Source organism: Bos indicus, chromosome 14, assembly GCF_029378745.1.
Source record: "Bos indicus isolate NIAB-ARS_2022 breed Sahiwal x Tharparkar chromosome 14, NIAB-ARS_B.indTharparkar_mat_pri_1.0, whole genome shotgun sequence".
Taxonomy (NCBI): Eukaryota; Metazoa; Chordata; class Mammalia; order Artiodactyla; family Bovidae; genus Bos; species Bos indicus.
In genome coordinates, this window is record NC_091773.1 from 51,056,619 (window position 1) to 51,076,223 (window position 19,605).

Here is a 19,605-nt window from a genome sequence, read left to right on the forward strand (position 1 = left end):
GCTACAAATGCTGACCGAGCGCTTGAAAGAGGTCGTCAGCTGCGTCTCGTTCCTAATGGAGTTTAAGAGTGCCTTCTATGCAAGAAGTTAGTACATTTAACGGAAGTGACTCCATTTTCACCCCTATGACAACACAAATACGTTCTGGTAAAGTAAGTTTCCTGAGAGAGTGAAGATACTAATTTGATAAGCAAAACACAAGACTTTGGTATTACAAGCCATCAAGCAGATAGTGAATGCACAGTAGCTAATTCATGGGAGGTTTTTGTCAGTGTAGACATGTAATTCCACGCAGTGACTGTGTCCACACCAAGGGCAAAATAAGACAACAACCAATGACTTTTGAAACTTGGCAAAACCATAGCTACATTCTCTTCACCAGTTTGCCCAGATAATGTCCTGTGTTCCTTCTCTGATGAAGTCATGCAACTGGCTCCCACAGAATGCAAAGTCAAGCATACAGAGATGGCATGCCTTAATTTATGCAAAATGCTGAAAATTTGCAATTGATCTCATAAAAATAACTTACTGAATATGTTGATTTTATGTGTATGTTAAAACCTTTGAAGAAGAGTCTAAATGTACATACAAAGACTTTGAGACATATGCAAACGGAACATGAACATAAATAAGACAACTTTATTGGTGCTCTTTGTGAATTAAATCTCATGAAACATCACAGTAATGTAAAAATGTAGATTTAAGTCATTATTCCACTTAAACTTTGGAGTATTGTTTTAAAATCTTTGATGTTCCTGCATATTAATTTAATTGTACTTCCTAGCATTCTAATTTTTGTTTTAGTTAGACAAGTTAAGAAATATATTTATATTCTTAAAGGTTCTTAGCAAAAATTTGAGTTCAATATTAAGGTTACCTAAGATAAAAATTAAGTATTAACATAAGTGAAAATGAAGAAGAAAGATAAAGCAGTTTTAAACTCAGCTTCAAAGCCTTTTATTTGTCTTCATTGTCCCTTTTTCTGGCTGTTAGTTATTAACTATAGGTGATTATAATTGAGATACCAAATATTATATATTTAGAAGTGTGAAATAAATTGAAAATTATTGATGTAAATACGTCTTCTGAAAAGGGTCATTTTTCTGTTCTCTCACTTTAGAACTTGTTGTGCCACTTTGCTCTTTCTTATTTTATAACCATGACTAAGTAGTTTAAGTACTTGTTGTGTTAATACTGCTTATAATTTAATTTCATATGTATGTACATATATGAAATACACACACACATATATATGTGGCATAAATATCTTGAATTGAAAAATTGAATTATTAAGGCATCAGTCTTCCAAACTCAAGTTGTAAAGTCAACACAATCTCAATCAAAATTCCAGAAAGCTCTTTTGAAGATATTGACAAAATTATTCTAAAGTTTATGTGAAAGGAAAAAGATCTAGAATGGCCAACACAATACTAAGAAGAACAAAGACAGAAAACCCACATTACTCAATTGCAATACTTACTATTAAGCAACAGTAATCAAAACAGCATATATTGGCAAAAGAAGAGACACATATATCAATGCAACAAGATACCAAGCTGAGAAATAGATTCCCACAAATTTTATAAGTTGATGTTTTTCAAATGAAAAAAGGCTACTCAATAAAGAAAAGATAGTCCTTTCAATAAATGATACTGGAACAATTGGATTTCTTGTGCAAAAATATAAACCAACTCACAAATGTTGTATTTTTTATAAAAATCAATTTAAAATTGACCACAAATCTAAATGTAAGCACAAAATGATAAAACTTCCAGAAGATAACAAAGAAGGAAACCTAAATGACCTTGGCTCTGATGGCATAGATAAGTAAAACCCATGTATTAAAAATACATTAAGTTGTACCTTATTAAAATTTAAAACTTGTGCTCTGTGAAAGACCTTGTTGGGAGAATTAAAACACAATACAAAGGCTCAGAGAAAATATTTGTAAAACACATATATGATAAAGGATTTGTATAAAAAATATAATAATAATACTAAAATTTAAAAATAAGAAACTAACAATCTGATTAAATCTCCAGGTTATCTTTCTGACCCAGGGATTGAACCCACCTTGGCATTAGCAGGCAGGTTCTTTACCACTAGTTCCACCAAGGAAGCCCCTAAATATCCAAAGAAAAGATCAAAAAGACCAAACCAAAGAAAAGACACAGATGATGAATAAACACATAAGAAGAAGTTCAGCATTATATCTATATATACATATGGAACTGCCAATTAAAACAGTGAGTACCACTACACAACTAATATGAATGGACAAAATTCTAAAAACTAACAATATCAATACCAGACCACCTGACCTGAATCTTGAGAAACCTGTATGCAGGTCAGGAAGCCACAGTTAGAACTGGACATGGAACAACAGACTGGTTCCAAATAGGAAAAGGAGTATGTCAAGGCTGTATGTTGTCACCCTGCTTATTTAACTTATATGCAGAGTACATCATGAGAAACTCTGGGCTGGAAGAAGCACAAGCTAGAATCAAGATTGCCGGGAGAAATATCTATAACCTGAGATATGCAGATGACACCACCCTTATAGCAGAAAGAGAAGAAGAACTAAAGAGCCTCTTGATGAAATTGAAAGAGGAGAGTGAAAAAGCTGGCTTAGAGCTCAACATTCAGAAAACTAAGATTATGGCATCTGGTCCCACCACTTCATGGCAAATAGAGAGGGAAACAGTGGAAACAATGGCTGACTTTATTTTTTGGGGCTCCAAAATCACTGCAGATGGTGATTGCAGCCATGAAATTAAAAGACTCTTACTCCTCGGAAGGAAAGTTATGACCCAGCTAGACAGCATATTCAAAGGCAGAGACATTACTTTGCCAACAAAGGTCCATCTAGTCAAGGCTATGGCTTTTCCAGTGGTCATGTATGGATGTGAGAGTTGGACTATAAAGAAAGCTGAGCACCAAAGAATTGATGCTTTGAACTGTGGTGTTGGAGAAGACCCTTGAGAGTTCCTTGGACTGCAAGGAGATCCAACCAGTCCATCCTAAAGGAGATCAATCCTGGGTGTTCATTGGAAGGACTGATGTTGAAGCTGAAACTCCAATACTTTGGCTAACTGATGCAAAGAGCTGACTCATTTGAAAAGACCCTGATGCTGGGAAACATTGAAGGCAGGAGGAGAAGTGGACAACAGAGGATGAGATGGTTGGATGGCATCACCGACACAATGGACATGTGTTTGGGTGGACTCCAGGAGTTGGTGATGGACAGGAAGGCCTGACGTGCTGTGGTTCATAGTGTCACAAAGAGTAGGACACAACTGAGCAACTGAACTGAACTGAACAGTATCAATTGCTGATGAGAATATGGATCAAAGAATACTCATTCATTGCTGATATGAATGCAAAACTGTGTTAATTTGGAAGATAATTTAACATTTTGTTACAAAGCCAAACATAGTCTTAGCATAATGATCCAACAATTATGCTAACAGGTATTTGCTTAACAAATTTGAAAACTTTTATAGAAGGTTTATTTAAAATCACTAACAACTAAAAGTTTAAAAGGTCATTCAACAGATGAATTAATAAGCAAATGCTGGAACATCTATGCATATATACAATGGAACACCATTAAACTATAATAAGAGATGAGTTGTCAAACGCTAAAAAATTAATGAATCTTAAATACACGTAGCTAAGTAAAGTAAGTCAGCCTGAAAGTCTACATACTGTATAATTACCAATTGCATGTCATTTCAAATTCCCTGATAGCTCAGTTGGTAAAGAATCCATCTGTGATGCAGGAGACCCCAGTTGGATTCCTGGGTCAGGAAGATCTGCTGGAGAAGAGATAGGCTACCCACTCCAGTATCCTATGGCTTCCCTTGTGGCTCAGCTGGTAAAGAATCCGTCTGCAATGTGGGATACCTGGGTTCAATCCCAGGGTTGGGAAGATTTCCTGAAGAAGGTAAAGGCTACCTACTCTAGTATTCGGACATGGAGAATTCCATGGACTGTATAGTCCATGGGGTCACAAAGAGTCAGACAAGACTGAGTGACTTTCACTTTCACTTTCATAGTAATGGTTCAAAAGTTTAGCAGTTTCTAGGGGACCAGGGGAGAGCTTGGGGACCAGGGGTTATGATTGAATGGAGATTTTCCGTGGTAAAACTGTTCTGTACAATACAGTGATGACACTGTGCAGTTTTCAAAAGCCATAGAAAATTACAGCACAAGGAATGAACCTTTATGTGTACAAAAGAAGAAAATCATTTAAGAAGCCAGAAGAATTCCAGAATGGAATGCAAAATTTAACAAAGCAATAGAAATCTATTACAAATACACAAAATAACCAGAGCTCTTGAAGAAATAGCTGATTTTAAAATTGGGGAAGGAAGTATATAAGATGACTTTAGAACACATTATAGGATCAGAAAGTAAAGAAGTGTTCAAAAAAGAAAAAAAAAAAAAAAAAGGCACACGAAGAAAATTTGTCCAAGGAGACATGGTAGCCAATTTAAAGAACTCTAAGTGGTCAAATCTGAAACAATTTCAGCAACAAAATAAATAAAGTAGAATTGGATTTATAATCTAAATATGAAATAAATACCCGAGTCCATCAGTTCAGTTCAGTTCAGTTCAGTCGCTCAGTCGTGCCCGACTCTTTGCGACCCCATGAATCGCAGCACGCCAGGCCTCCCTGTCCATCACCAACTCCCGGAGTTCACTCAGACTCACGTCCATCGAGTCAGTGATGCCATCCAGCCATCTCATCCTCTGTCGTCCCCTTCTCCTCCTGCCCCCAATCCCTCCCAGCATCAGAATCTTTTCCAATGAGTCAACTCTTCGCATGAGGTGGCCAAAGTACTGCAGTTTCAGCTTTAGCACCATTCCTTCCAAAGAAATCCCAGGGCTGATCTCCTTCAGAATGGACTGGTTGGATCTCCTTGCAGTCCAAGGGACTCTCAAGAGTCTTCTCCAACACCACAGTTCAAAAGCATCAATTCTTCGGCTCTCAGCTTTCTTCACAGTCCAACTCTCATATCCATACATGACCACAGGAAAAACCATAGCCTTGACTAGATGAACCTTTGTTGGCAAAGTAATGTCTCTGCTTTTGAGTATTCTATCTAGGTTGGTCATAACTTTCCTTCCCTGAGTCCATACTGACATAAATAAGTAACTGAATATATTTAAAATATATAAAAATTAAGGAAGAATAGACAAATCTATCCACAGGAGAATATAAAAATAATTTATGTCAATATTAATACTGCTTTCAAGGGGTAGGTGGAATGCATGTAGTGATTTCTTCCAAAATATACAGTATGGAAAGAGGGGGAGAAAGAGTACCTTTATAGTATAGAAACCTATTATTAACTTTATCATCAAAAATGATGTCATGTTAACAATATGTACCTTTGCAACAAGATGATTAAAATGGCATTTTATTCCTGTAGTCTTCCTACCAAGACACATATATTCAGTCTAATCAAAAGAAAAACAGACACAGTATCAATTGAGGGGTATTCTACAAAATATCTGATCAGTACTTCTCCAGATTGTCAAGATCATTAAAAATAAAGGGAGTCTTGAGAAACCATCATAAACAAGGAGAGCCTAAGGGACACACAATGACTAAACATAATCTGGCATCCTTGGTAAAATACCAAACATAAAGGAACATACATTTGGTTAAAAACTAAAGGAATCTCAATGAAATAAGGACTTTAATTAATAATGATACATTAATACTGTTTTCTTAATTTTTACAAATATACCATATCCTAAAAGTTATGGGGAAAAAATCTCTGCACTATCTTTGCAATTTTCCCATAAATCTAAAACTATTCTAAAATTTAAAACTTCATCTTAAAAATAGAGAGGGTGAGATGATTTGGGAGAATGGCATTGAAATATGTATAATATCATATATGAAACGAGTCGCCAGTCCAGGTTTGATGCACGATACTGGATGCTTGGGGCTGGTGCACTGGGACGACCCAGAGGGATGGTATGGGGAGGGAGGAGGGAGGAGGGTTCAGGATGCAGAACACGTGTATGCCTGTGGCAGATTCTTTTCGATATATGGCAGAACCAATCAATATTGTAAAGTTTAAAAAGGAACACATGTATACCTGTGGCGGGTTCATTTTGATATTTGGCAAAACTAATACAAATATGTAAAGTTTAAAAATAAAAAAAATAAAAATAAATAAATAAATAAAAATAAAGATAAAAAAAAGATATTTTTATTATTCCATGAAACATTTTTCAGACACTGTTAATGTATATGACAAGTAATAGCAATCTGAGACACACAGGATTCTAGAAATACTTCATATTATATGTTTGATCATTTGACAATGAACATGAAGCATAATGAATGGAATGGGAAGAAGCATGCTATAAAGACACTCAGTTATGTATTTCACAGTAAACTTTTAAATGGTGTTTGCATCCGGGATCACCCCATCTACTCATCTAAGGATTATGATAAGATTCCTTCATTTTACTGATGTTGTGTTCCAAACCCAGCATATTAGCTAACACCGTGATAGGTATTAATTAAAATATATTTTCTTGCTCAGACTACAGTAGACTTCCTCTTACAGCCGTGTGGTAGACTAGATGTTCTGCTACTGCTAAGTCACTTCAGTCATGTCCGACTCTGTGAGACCCCATAGACAGCAGCCCACCGAACTCCCCCGTCCCTGGGATTCTCCAGGCAAGAACACTGGAGTGGGTTGCCATTTCCTTCTCCAAAGATGTTCTGAAATGCCCTCAATTACTGAAAAATACACAAATCTGCTTCTGTTTTCTTTATATTATACATGCAATAGAATATTAAACAGTCCAGAGAGTCAAGCCCAGATCTTTTATGTAATACAGACTGTGTACAGCTCACCACTTTTTATCCTTCAGTTTAAAAGTTACTAGCTTATAAAAATTTGTATATGAATACGGACTAAAACAAGAGTTCAATTTTTTAAATTGCTAGTTGTATAGCAAATGTTAGTAAGTCCATTTGTTCTGTAGATATTTTTTTCTTTCATAAAATTCACTTAAACAGACTGACCACATGTCTTTTTCTATGGATCTTCTGCCAAATATGCAAAACAATTCCCCAAAGAAAACTGCATTAAAATTTCAAATAGAATTTTACTGGGTTAAATTTTTCAGTACACTTGCTTAGAGACTATGGCTAAAAAGAATCTTTTTAAATGTCACATAAAATTTATTTGTTTTATGAAATTGTTTTAAGCTAGGTTCAAGTATCAACTAATTTTTCCATAGAGCATAATGATTACAAAAATTACAGAAAGAAAAACTGGTTTATATGTTGACAGGAATTTAATATGGAATCTATTTTATTTAAATACATTTTTAAAGTGTGTATTAATTCAATTAATAATTAAAAACATTATTTTGATGACATTTAAAAATGATGCTTTTTACAATATAGAAATGAATCTGTAGCAAGGATATGTTTTTTCAAGATTATAGCTTAGTTTTTAGTATTGGAAATGTTGGAAGAAGTACTGTTGTAATCTATTTACAATCAAATTATATTAATGAAAGTCTTATGTATGACAAAATATTTTTTAAAACTGTACACATATGTTCATTCACTTCAGAGTTAACAAAATAATGGTGCTGATTCCATTCTCAGATTAGAAAAGTAAGATGATAACAATAACCCTGTGTACGAGACAGCAAAAGAGACACTGATGTATAGAACAGTCTTATGGACTCTGTGGGAGAGGGAGAGGGTGGGAAGATTTGAGAGAATGGCATTGAAACATGTAAAATATCATGTATGAAACGAGATGCCAGTCCAGGTTCGATGCACGATACTGGATGCTTGGGGCTAGTGCACTGGGACGACCCAGAGGGATGGTATGGGGAGGGAGGAGGGAGGAGGGTTCAGGATGGGGAACACATGTATACCTGTGGCGGATTCATTTTGATATTTGCAAAACTAATACAATTATGTAAAGTTTAAAAATAAAATAAAATTAAAAAAATAATTTAAAAAAAGCAAAAAAAAAATACTAATGCTAATTTGTAAAAGAGTTTTACTGGTATTATTATTCAAAAGAAATATATCAAAAATAGTAAAGCCCAGTAAGACCCACCAAAAATAACTAAAGCACAAAATGAGTGGTGTCCATATAGAGGGAAGGACACGTGAAGACATAGGGAGAAGACATCCACATTTAAGCTAAGGAGAGAGACCTCAGAAGAAATCAGTTCTGCTGAAACCTAGATTCTAGCCTCTAGAATTGTAAGAAAATAGATTTCTGCTAGATGGGCCTTACAGTCTGTGGTACTTTATTATGGCAGCCCTAGCAAACTAATTCATGTAAACAGAAGGTCAAATATATATATATAATAACTTAAGTTAAATAAATTAAATAAGTAATTTAATTATTTGAAATAATAAAATATCATAAAATATCAAATGAAATGAAATTCTAAACTTCCTAAAAGTTGAAAAAGAATTTTAAAAGTTGTTGGCTTAATTTGGAATTGAAACTACAAAGTAAAATAAAACAAAACATACAAGTTGAGCCCATCAAAACTTATTAAATGCAATTGAAGTTGTAATCAGAGAATATTTTCACTGTATCCTTTAATAATCAGAGGTTTGATAATGAAATAGAGCATTTAACTAATTTTTTGAAAAATAACTAAAAATGATAATTAATAATGGATAAACAAAATATGATGATACAAGCCCACTGAACTTGTAGAAAATCCACTGTTATTTTCTGGTAACTGCATTCCATAGTTGGCTCATTCAAATATGCAGTATAATCCCTAATCAAACCAAGAACAGTAAAAGTAAATACTGTAAATGCACATAATTTGTGTAAGCATGGACATAATCATAGAAACTGAGTAAATATCTTGTGAAAATTTATTCTGAGACATTGAACATGATTAAAAATAACTGCCAAATTGACTTAATGGAAAAAGTTGAGAGGTTGTTTAAGGAATGAATTTCAAAATTAAAATATACCAAGACAGCTTTAAAGATTTGGCTTTCAAATTTACAAAGAAAATTAAAATTTTCATGTTAAATGTATTATTATACATGTAGAATATGCAAACGTACCCCAATAAAGTTTTCAAATACCATTTAACCATGGTATCAAAATATTTTAGCTTAACTTTTTTCTCAAATACTAAGTAACAACCTTAGGTAAACATGTATTTAAAAGATTAATATGTTAGTAATGACATCTAGAAATAGGTTAAAACCATAACTAAAATGAATTTTGAGAAAGCATAGTTTGATATTAGGAGTTTTTACTTATATAATTTAACATTTTATTGAAACAAAAGAAATAATATATAAACTTTTATTAAATGCTGCAATGTCATTTGAGGAAATTAAACAATGTCATTTGAGGACATGATAAAATATCTTATTAAATTTTTTAAAAGACATGAAAATAAATATGTTTACATGATAATAAACATGTTTCAAGTTAATGGTGATATATTAGAACCATATGTCTTGGAGTTGGAAACAATACATGAATGAACTCTACTACCTAAAACAATAATTCAAGAAGTAAATATGATAAATACATAGTTGCAATAATTCAATATTAAATTATTATAGAGTGTGTCATCCACCTTGAAAAACTCCAAATATATACACTTACTAACAATAGTAAAAGAAATTCAAATGCTCAGGAAATGAAGATTAATTGGTTTCTTACATGCCCACAAGATGGAGGGGAATTCTAGGAAAGCCATTCTCAAGAGGCAAGTACAAGTTTTACCATACAATATAATGCTTTCCACTGGTAAATGATTTTCTAGGGGAACTCTACTGATCTGAACCTGATTGACTTTCACTTGCATTACGTGCCTGAACAAATCAATGTTATTTAGAGCAAACTAAATAACATATCTTGCTATTTACTTTGCTATCACTTTGAATTCTTTGTCCGCCTTCAATAACAACCCTTGTTTTTTTATCTCGTACAGCTGATAGTATCACTTCCTAGTTTTCAGCTAAGGAAGAAATTTTTATAATTTTACATGTCTTCAGCCATTTCAGGTTGTATTTGGTAGAGAGATGTTGAGAGATTATGTTTATTATCTCTACATTTTAAATGGTCACTTTCAAGGAAAAAAACTGAATTTTCTTGGTTCAAAATTCTTTTTGCCTTGACCTGTTTATATTCATCAGATCAGATCAGTCGCTCAGTTGTGTCCGACTCTTTGAGACCGCATGAATCACAGCACGCCAGGCCTCCCTGTCCATCACCAACTCCCGGAGTTCACTCAGACTCACGTCCATCGAGTCAGTGATGCCATCCAGCCATCTCATCCTCTGTCGTCCCCTTCTCCTCCTGCCCCCAATCCCTCCCAGCATCAGGGTCTTTTCCAATGAATCAACTCTGCGCATGAGGTGGCCAAAGTACTGGAGTTTCAGCTTTAGCATCATTCCTTCCAAAGAACACCCAGGGCTGATCTTCTTCAGAATGGGCTGGTTGGATCTCCTTGCAGTCCAAGGGACTCTCAAGAGTCTTCTCCAACACCACAGTTCAAAAGCATCAATTCTTTGGTGCTCAGCCTTCTTCCCAGTCCAACTCTCACATCTATACATGACCACTGGAAAAACCATAGCCTTGACTAGACGAACCTTTGTTGGCAAAGTAATGTCTCTGCTTTTCAATATGCTATCTAGGTTGGTCATAACTTTCCTTCCAAGGAATAAGCGTCTTTTAATTTCATGGCTGCAGTCACCATCTGTAGTGATTTTGGAGCACAGAAAAATAAAGTCTGACACTGTTTCCACTGTTTCCCCATCTATTTCCCATGAAGTGATGGGACCGGATGCCATGATCTTCGTTTTCTGAATGTTGAGCTTTAAGCCAACTTTGTCACTCTCCACTTTCACTTTCATCAGGAGGCTTTTGAGTTCCTCTTCACTTTCTGCCATAAGGGTGAAAATCTTATCACATCAGTATTTTTTCCTGATATTACTTTCCTCATTTTTTGTCAACATGAGTATTTCAAATAACTTTTTAACATTGTCTGTCTAATGGAAAAAGAAATGGATTACAGTTGTGCACACATGTGTGCATTTGTCGGAGAAGGCAATGGCACCCCACTCCAGTACTCTTGCCTGGAAAATCCCATGGATGGAGGAGCCTGGTAGGCTGCAGTCCATGGGGTCGCTAAGAGTTGGACAAGACTCAGCACTTCACTTTCACTTTTCACTTTCATGGATTGGAGTAGAAAATGGCAACTGCCTCCAGTGTTCTTGCCTGGAGAATCCCAGGGACAGGGGAGCCTGGTGGGCTGTCGTCTGTGGGGTCGCACAGAGTCAGACACAACTGAAGTGACTTAGCAGCAGCAGCAGCAGTGTGCATTTGTATTTTATCCACTATGAGCACATAATTGAAAAGTACGTTTAAGCTGCTTATTTTCATAAAATTTTAATCTAAGCTTTGTCATATTTTTATGCTTCTTCCTGGTAGGAATTTATATTCTTTGTTTTATTTGTTTTTCTAACTTATGACATTTCTTTCCTCTAAGCTCTTTTACCTAACTTTATAAGTAATGACCATTAGGCTTAAACATACTATAATATGTTTCTCTGATTATCGATAGAAAAAATATCTCTTTAGTAATTTTTCATCCCATATATGAACTCATTTAGTTTTTTTAGCTTTCTTCATTTCAGTTCAGTCACTCAGTCATGTCTGACTCTTTGTGACCCCATGAATTGCAGCACGCCAGGCCTCCCTGTCCATCACCACCTCCCAGAGTTCACTCAAACTCACATGCATTGAGTCAGTGATGCCATTAAGCCATCTCATCCTCTGTCGTCCCCTTTAGTCCTGCCCCCAATCCCTCCCAGCATCAGAGTCTTTTCCAGTGAGTCAACTCTTCACATTAGGTGGCCAAAGTATTGGAGTTTCAGCATTAGCATCATTCCTTCCAAAGAAATCCCAGGGCTGATCTCCTTCAGAATGGACTGGTTGGATCTCCTTGCAGTCCAAGGGACTCTCAAGAGTCTTCTCCAACACCACAGTTCAAAAGCATCAATTCTTCAGCGCTCAGCCTTCTTCACAGTCCAACTCTCACATCCATACATGACCACAGGAAAAACCTTAGCCTTGGCTAGATGGACCTTTGTTGGCAAAGTAACATCTCTGCTTTTTAATATGCTCTCTAGATTAGTCATAACTTTCCATCCAAGGAGTAAGTAACTTTTAATTTCATGGCTACAATCACCATCTGCAGTGATTTTGGAGCCCAGAAAAATAAAGTCTGACACTGTTTCCACTGCTTCCTCATCTATTTCCCATGAAGTGATGGGACCAGATACCATGATCTTTGTTTTCTGAATGTTGAGCTTTAAGCCAGCTTTTTCACTCTCCTCTTTCACTTTCATCAAGAGGCATTTTAGTTCCTCTTCACTCTTTGCATAAGAGTGGTATCATATGCATATCTGAGGTTATTGATATTTCTCCCAACAAGTTTGATTCCAGCTTGTGCTTCTTCCAGCCCAGAATTTCTCATGATTTACTCTACATATAAGTTAAATAAGCAGGGTGACAGTATACAACCTTGACATACTCCTTTTCCTATTTGGAACCAGTCTGTTGTTCCATGTCCAGTTCTAACTATTGCTTCCTAACCTGCATACAGGTTTCTCTACAGGCATGTCAGGTGGTCTGGTATTCCCATGTCTTTCAGAATTTTTCACAGTTTATTGTGATCCACACAGTCAAAGGCTTTGGCATAGTCAATAAAGCAGAAATAGATGTTTTTCTGGAACTCTCTTGCTTTTTCCATGATCCAGCGGATGTTGGCAATTTGATCTCTGGTTCCTCTGCCTTTTCTAAAACCAGCTTGAACATCCGGAAGTTCACGGTTCACATTTGCTGAAGCCTGGCTTGGAGAATTTTGAGCATTACTTTACTAGCGTGTGAGATGCGTGCAGTTGTGTGGTAGTTTGAGCATTCTTTGGCATGGCCTTTCTTTGGGATTGGAATGAAAACTGACCTTTTCCAGTCCTGTGGCCACTGCTGAGTTTTCCAAATTTGCTGGCATATTGAATGCAGCACTTTCACAGCATCATCTTTCAGAATTTGAAATAGCTCAACTGGAATTCCATCACTCCACTAGCTTTGTTCATAGTGATGCTTTCTAAGGCCCACTTGACTTCACATTCCAGGATGTCTGGCTCTAGGTCAGTGATCACACCATCGTGATTATCTGGGTCATGAAGATCTTTTTTGTACAGTTCTTCTGTGTATTCTTGCCATCTCTTCTTAATCTCTTCTGCTTCTCTTAGGTCCATACCATTTCTGTCCTTTATTGAGCCCATCTTTGCATGAAATGTCCCCTTGGTATCTCTAATTTTCTTGAAGAGATCTCTAGTCTTTCCCATTCTGTTGTTTTCCTCTATTTCTTTGCATTGATCACTGAAGAAGGCTTTCTTATCTCTTCTTGCTATTCTTTGGAACTCTGCATTCAGATGCTTATATCTTTCCTTTGATCCTTTGCTTTTCACTTCTCTTCTTTTCACAGCTATTTGTAAGGCCTCCCCAGACAGCCATTTTGCTTTTTTGCATTTCTTTTCCACGAGGATGGTCTTGATCCCTGTCTCCTGTACAATGTCACGAACCTCAGTCCATAGTTCATCAGGCACTCTATCTATCAGATCTAGGCCCTTAAATCTATTTCTCACTTCCACTGTATAATCACAAGGGATTTGATTTAGGTCATACCTGAATGGTCTAGTGGTTTTCCCTACTTTCTTCAATTTAGGTCTGAATTTGGCAATAAGGAGTTCATGATCTGAGCCACAGTCAGCTCCTGGTCTTGTTTTTGTTGACTGTATAGAGCTTCTCCATCTTTGGCTGCAAAGAATATAATCAACCTGATTTCGGTGTTGACCATCTGGTGATGTCCATGTATAGAGTCTTCTCTACTAATCTTATACAGCCAATACTATCAGTCAATCAGTCAGTTCAGTCACTCAGTTCTGTCCAACTCTTTGCGACCCCATGAATCGCAGCATGCCAGGCCTCCCTGTGCATCACCAACTGCAGAGTTTACCCAAACTCATGTCCATTCAGTCGGTGATGCCATACAGCCATGTCATCCTCTGTGGTCCCCTTCTCCTTCTGCCCCCAGCACCTCCTAGCATCAGGGTCTTTTCCAATGAGTCAACTCTTTGCATCAAGTGGCCAAAGTACTGGAGTTTCAGCTTCAACATCAGTCCTTCCAATGAACACCCAGGACTGATCTCCTCTGATGGACTGGTTGGATCTCCTTGCAGTCCAATGGACTCTCAAAATTCTTCTCCAACACCACAGTTCAAAAGCATCAATTCTTTGGTGCTCAGATTCTTCACAGTCCAACTCTCACATCCATACACGACCACGGGAAAAACCATAGCCTTGACTAGGCAGACCTTTGTTGGCAAAGTAACGTCTTTGCTTTTTAATATGCTGTCTAGGTTGGTCATAACTTTCCTTCCAAGGAGTAAGCGTCTTTTCATTTCATGGCTGCAGTCACCATCTGCAGTGATTTTGGGGCCCAAAAAAATAAAGTCTGACATTGTTTCCACTGTTTCCCCATCTATTTCCCATGAAGAGATGGGACCAGATGCCATGATCTTCGTTTTCTGAATGTTGAGCTTTAAGCCAACCTGTTTACTCTCCTCTTTCACTTTCATCAAGAGGCTTTTTAGTTCCTCTTCACTTTCTGCCATAAGGGTGGTGTCATCTGCATACCTGAGGTTTTTGATATTTTTCCCTGCATTCTTGATCCAGCTTGTGCTTCTTTCAGCCCAGCCTTTCTCATGATGTACTCTGCATATAAGTTAAATAAGCAGGGTGACAATATACAGCCCTGATGTACTCCTTTTCCTCTTGGAACCAGTCTGTTGTTCCATGACCAGTTCTAACTGTTGCTTCCTGACTTGCATACAGGTTTCTCAAGAAGCAGGTCAGGTGGCCTGGTATTCCCATCTCTTTCAGAATTTTCCACAGTTTATTGTGATCCACACAGTCAAAGGCTTTGGCATAGTCAATAAAGCAGAAGTACACGTTTTTCTAGAACTCTCTTGCTCTTTCAATGATCCAGCGGATGTTGGCAATTTGAACTCTGGTTCCTCTGCCTTTTCTAAAACCAGCTTGAACATCTGTAAGTTCACGATTCACATATTGCTGAAGCCTGGCTTGGAGAATTTTGAGCATTACTTTACTAGCATGTGAAATAAGTGCAGTTGTGTGGTAGTTTGATCATTCTTTGGCATTGCCTTTCTTTGGGATTGGAAGGAAAACTGACCTTTTCCAGTCCTGTGGCCACTGCTGAGTTTTCTAAGTTTGCTGGCATTTTGAGTGCAACACTTTCACAGAAAACTAGTCAATCTTATCACACGGACTTGTGTGTCCTTGTCTAACTCAATGAAACTATGCCATGCTGTGTGGGGCCTCCCAGGACGGACAGGTCATGGTGGAGAGGTCTGATAGAATGTGTTCCACTGGAGAAGGAAATGGCAAACCACTTCAGTATTCTTGCCTTGAGAACTCCATGAACAGTATGAAAAGGCAAAATGATAGGATACTGAAAGAGGAACTCCCCAGGTCAATAAGTGTCCAATATGTAGATCAATGGAGAAATAACTCCAGAAAGAATGAAGGGATGGAGCCAAAGCGAAAACAACACCCATTTGTGGATGTGACTGGTGATAGAAGCAAGGTCCGATGCTGTAAAGAGCAATACCGCATAGGAACCTGGAATGTTAGGTCCATGAATCAAGGCAAATTGGAAGTGGTCAAACAGGAGATGGCAAGAGTGAACATCGACATTTTAGGATTCAGTGAACTAAAATGGACTGGAGTGGATTAATTTAACTCAGATGACCATTATATCTACTATTGTGGACAAAAGTCCCTTAGAAGAAATGGAGTAGCCATCATAGTCAACAAAAGAGTCCAAAGCGCAGTACTTGGATGCAATCTCAAAAATGACAGAATGATCTCTGTATGTTTCCAAGGCAAACCATTCAATATCACAGTAATCCAAGCCTATACCCCAACCAGTAACATTGAAGAAGCTGAAGTTGAACGGTTCTATGAAGACCTACAAGACCTTTTCGAACTAACACCCAAAAAAAGATGTCCTTTTCATTATAGGGGACTGGAATGCAAAAGCCAATAATATACTGGCATAATTAATAACTTAACCATGTCATGATTTTCTTATCCCATCCACTTAGTGAGTTACAGGCCCTCCCACCAAATTATAATTGTTTTCATTTTCAAATAAGAGAATAAATGAGGAAAATGAGCATTAATATTGTTTATTATAATTATATAACTAATTACTTTTGTTCCTTGTTTGCATGGATTCTAATTACATCTGAGATCACTTGCTTGCACCCTGAAGAACTTCCTTCAGTATTTCTTGTAAGGCGAGTCTACTAGCAATGAAATCTCTATTTTTGTTTCTCTGAGAATGTCTATGCTTTGCCTTCACTTGTGAAAAATAACTTTGTTTGATGGATAGATAATCACTGGACACAAATTGTTCATCTATTTATCATCTATCTAAAGTTTTATCTATATTTTTATCTATTTCTTATATCTATTCCTACCTCTCTAGAGATAAATAGTCTAGAAACAATTGATAAAGAATTGACTTGCATGATTATGGAGGCAGAGAAGATTTGCAGCCATAATCTGGAGACCCAGTCCAGGTCTGAGGTTTGAGAACCTAGAGAGACAATAGGGGAAATGCCAGTCAGAGAGAGAAGGCAGGAGAAGACTGATGTCTCAATCTAAAGCCAGTCAAGCAGACAGAGAACAAATTGTCCCATACTGAAGCTGTTTGTTTTATTGAGGTTTTCAACTGACTGAATGAAGCCCACTGACTTTGGGGATGGCAAACTGCTTTACTCAGTCTACAAATTCAAATGTTAATTTGAATTAACAATTCAGGAACACTTTCACAGATTCACCCAGAACCAAATATCTGTGTGCCCCATGGCCTAGTCAAGTTGATATATAAAATCAATCATCGCAACATCTAAGAAATTAAAATACTATATTAAAAGCATGTATTTAATGCAAAAGAAAACAATAAAGGAGAAATAGAGGAGGAAAATAAGTATAAATTGGCAAGCAAACATAAATATATCAATAACAATATTAATTGTGAATGAATTACACTGTCCAATCAAAAGGTAGAGGTTGTTAGACTGGATAAAAATGACAACTATATATTGCATACAGGAGACACAGTTCAGATTCAAGATACAAATACATTGAAAGCAAAAGAATGGAAAAAGATATATCATTCAAACAGCAATCACGGGAGAGCCAGAATGACTATACTACTATTAGAAAAATAGACTTTAAAACAAAAAAAAAATGTTAAATTCAAATCAAAGCCGCATGAGATACCATTTCACAGTCATCAGAATAGCTCAATTTTGAAAATCAAATACAATAAGTTGCTGAAGATGTGGAGAAATTAGAACCTTCATACACTGATGCTGAGATTGTTAAATGATTCAGCCGCTTTGGAAAACAGTCTGACAGTTCCTCAAAAACTAAACAGAGTTACAACATGATGCAGTCATCTCACTCTTAGATATATATGCAAGAGAAATGAAAACATATATTCATATAAAAGCTTGTACACAAATGTTTACAGCATCACTATTTGTATTCATCAGAATGTAGAAACAACCCAATCATCCAACAATGGATGAATTGTTAAAATGTAGTGTATACATACAATGTAATATTATTTGGTCACAAAAGGAATGAAAATATGAACACATGCTACAACCTGTATGAACCTTAAAAACATTATGCTAAGTGAAAGAAGCAAGTCACTAAAGATCACATAAAATATTCCATTCATATGAAAGCTTGAAATAGGAAAATCTATATAGATGAAAAGTAGATTAATGGTTGCTTAGGGTTGGGAAGATAAGGTAGGGGAATAGGGTGGCAATAGCTAAAGGATACAGGGGGTTCTTCTTCAGGTGAAGAAAATGTTCTGAAATTGACTATGGTGGTGGTGGTTGCATATATATTGAATACACTAAAAAACAGTGTATTGTACATTTTAAATGGGTAGATTGTGTGAGTGATAGCTCAACATGTGTGACACATGCTCAGTTGCTTAGTTTTGTCTGCCTATTTGAGACCCTGACAACTGTAGCCCGCCAGGCTTCTCTGTCCATGTAATTTTCCAGGCAGGAATACTGAAGTGGGTTGCCATTTCCTATTCCAGATCTTCCTGAACCAGGGATCAAAAGCACTTCTCTTGGGCACTGACAGATAGATTCTTTCACCACTCTACCACCTGGAAAGCTTCCTATAGCACAACAAATTTGCTTAAAAATTCATCTCTTACTTGAAATTGTTCAAATCAAAGGAAAGAAACAAACCAATTCCTTTTTCACATGAATTTCTTTTCTAAAGAAGACAAAATTCAAAGTGACATTTCACAGTTTTTTTTCATTTTCATACTGTCTCCTGCTTGTAAACCCCTCTTCATTCCTATAACAAAAAATCTAATTCTCATTATTCTATAAGCAGTTCAATGTCTCTTCACTTGATTCTTCCAAGCAACACTGTCACTATTGTGATCTGTGTTTTCGTAGGACTATGTTCATACCCCAGTTACAAAGAATTAACCTTGATCATATTATACATTATCATTTGGGTTTCCTTCACTACACCATGAGATTTTCAGAGACAGGTCTTTAGTAACCATTTTTTTAATACTCAGTAGTCAATACTCTGGATTTAGAGGTGACTTCCACTTGAAGCACATATAACTTGACTTTTGTGCAATACCATTTCAAGGCACTGAGGGAGAATAGAAATAGATAAGATCATTTATTTTTCTAAGTTTCTCTTATTTTCATAATTTCTCTTTGTAGTCAAGGACGAAGCATATGCTTATTCACATTATAATGGAAAAAAAGCTTGCTCCAGGTTATCCAAAGTGTGAAAATATCTACTGCAACTATAATATGCTTGTACAATTTACTAAGTATATTAACTCAATGTAATAATTAGTTCAGGGGAACTATCAATTTTAATAAAAATTGTTTTGTCTTTAAATCCATATGTAAGCTGAACATGTATTTTCACATTTCCTTATTTCACATTATATATGTGTGTATATATTTAATTTATCTGAGACATAGCCATTTTTGTTTTTATGGTTATTTTCATTATGTTGAAAGACTTTCCTCTCTCAAAAGAAATAAATTTGTCCAATAATATCAGTGTTAAGATATTTTGGAAAATGGCAACATATTCACAAAATGCCATCTAATGACATATGTATTTAGATGAATATGTGTAAATCTTTAAATATAGATTAAAAAATCGACATTATATACTCAACCAAATTTTGAAATGAAAACATTACATTTTGCTTTACTTAGCATTGCCAGGAATACTTTTGATGGTGCCCATCTTTTGGAACCATCTTCAAATGAAAAAGAAGAGAAATAAACATTGGCAAGATGAAGCTTGAGATTGCTAAGCTGTCAACTTATTTTTAGAGAATTATGTTTAACTTAAAATGATTTTACGTTACTTCTAA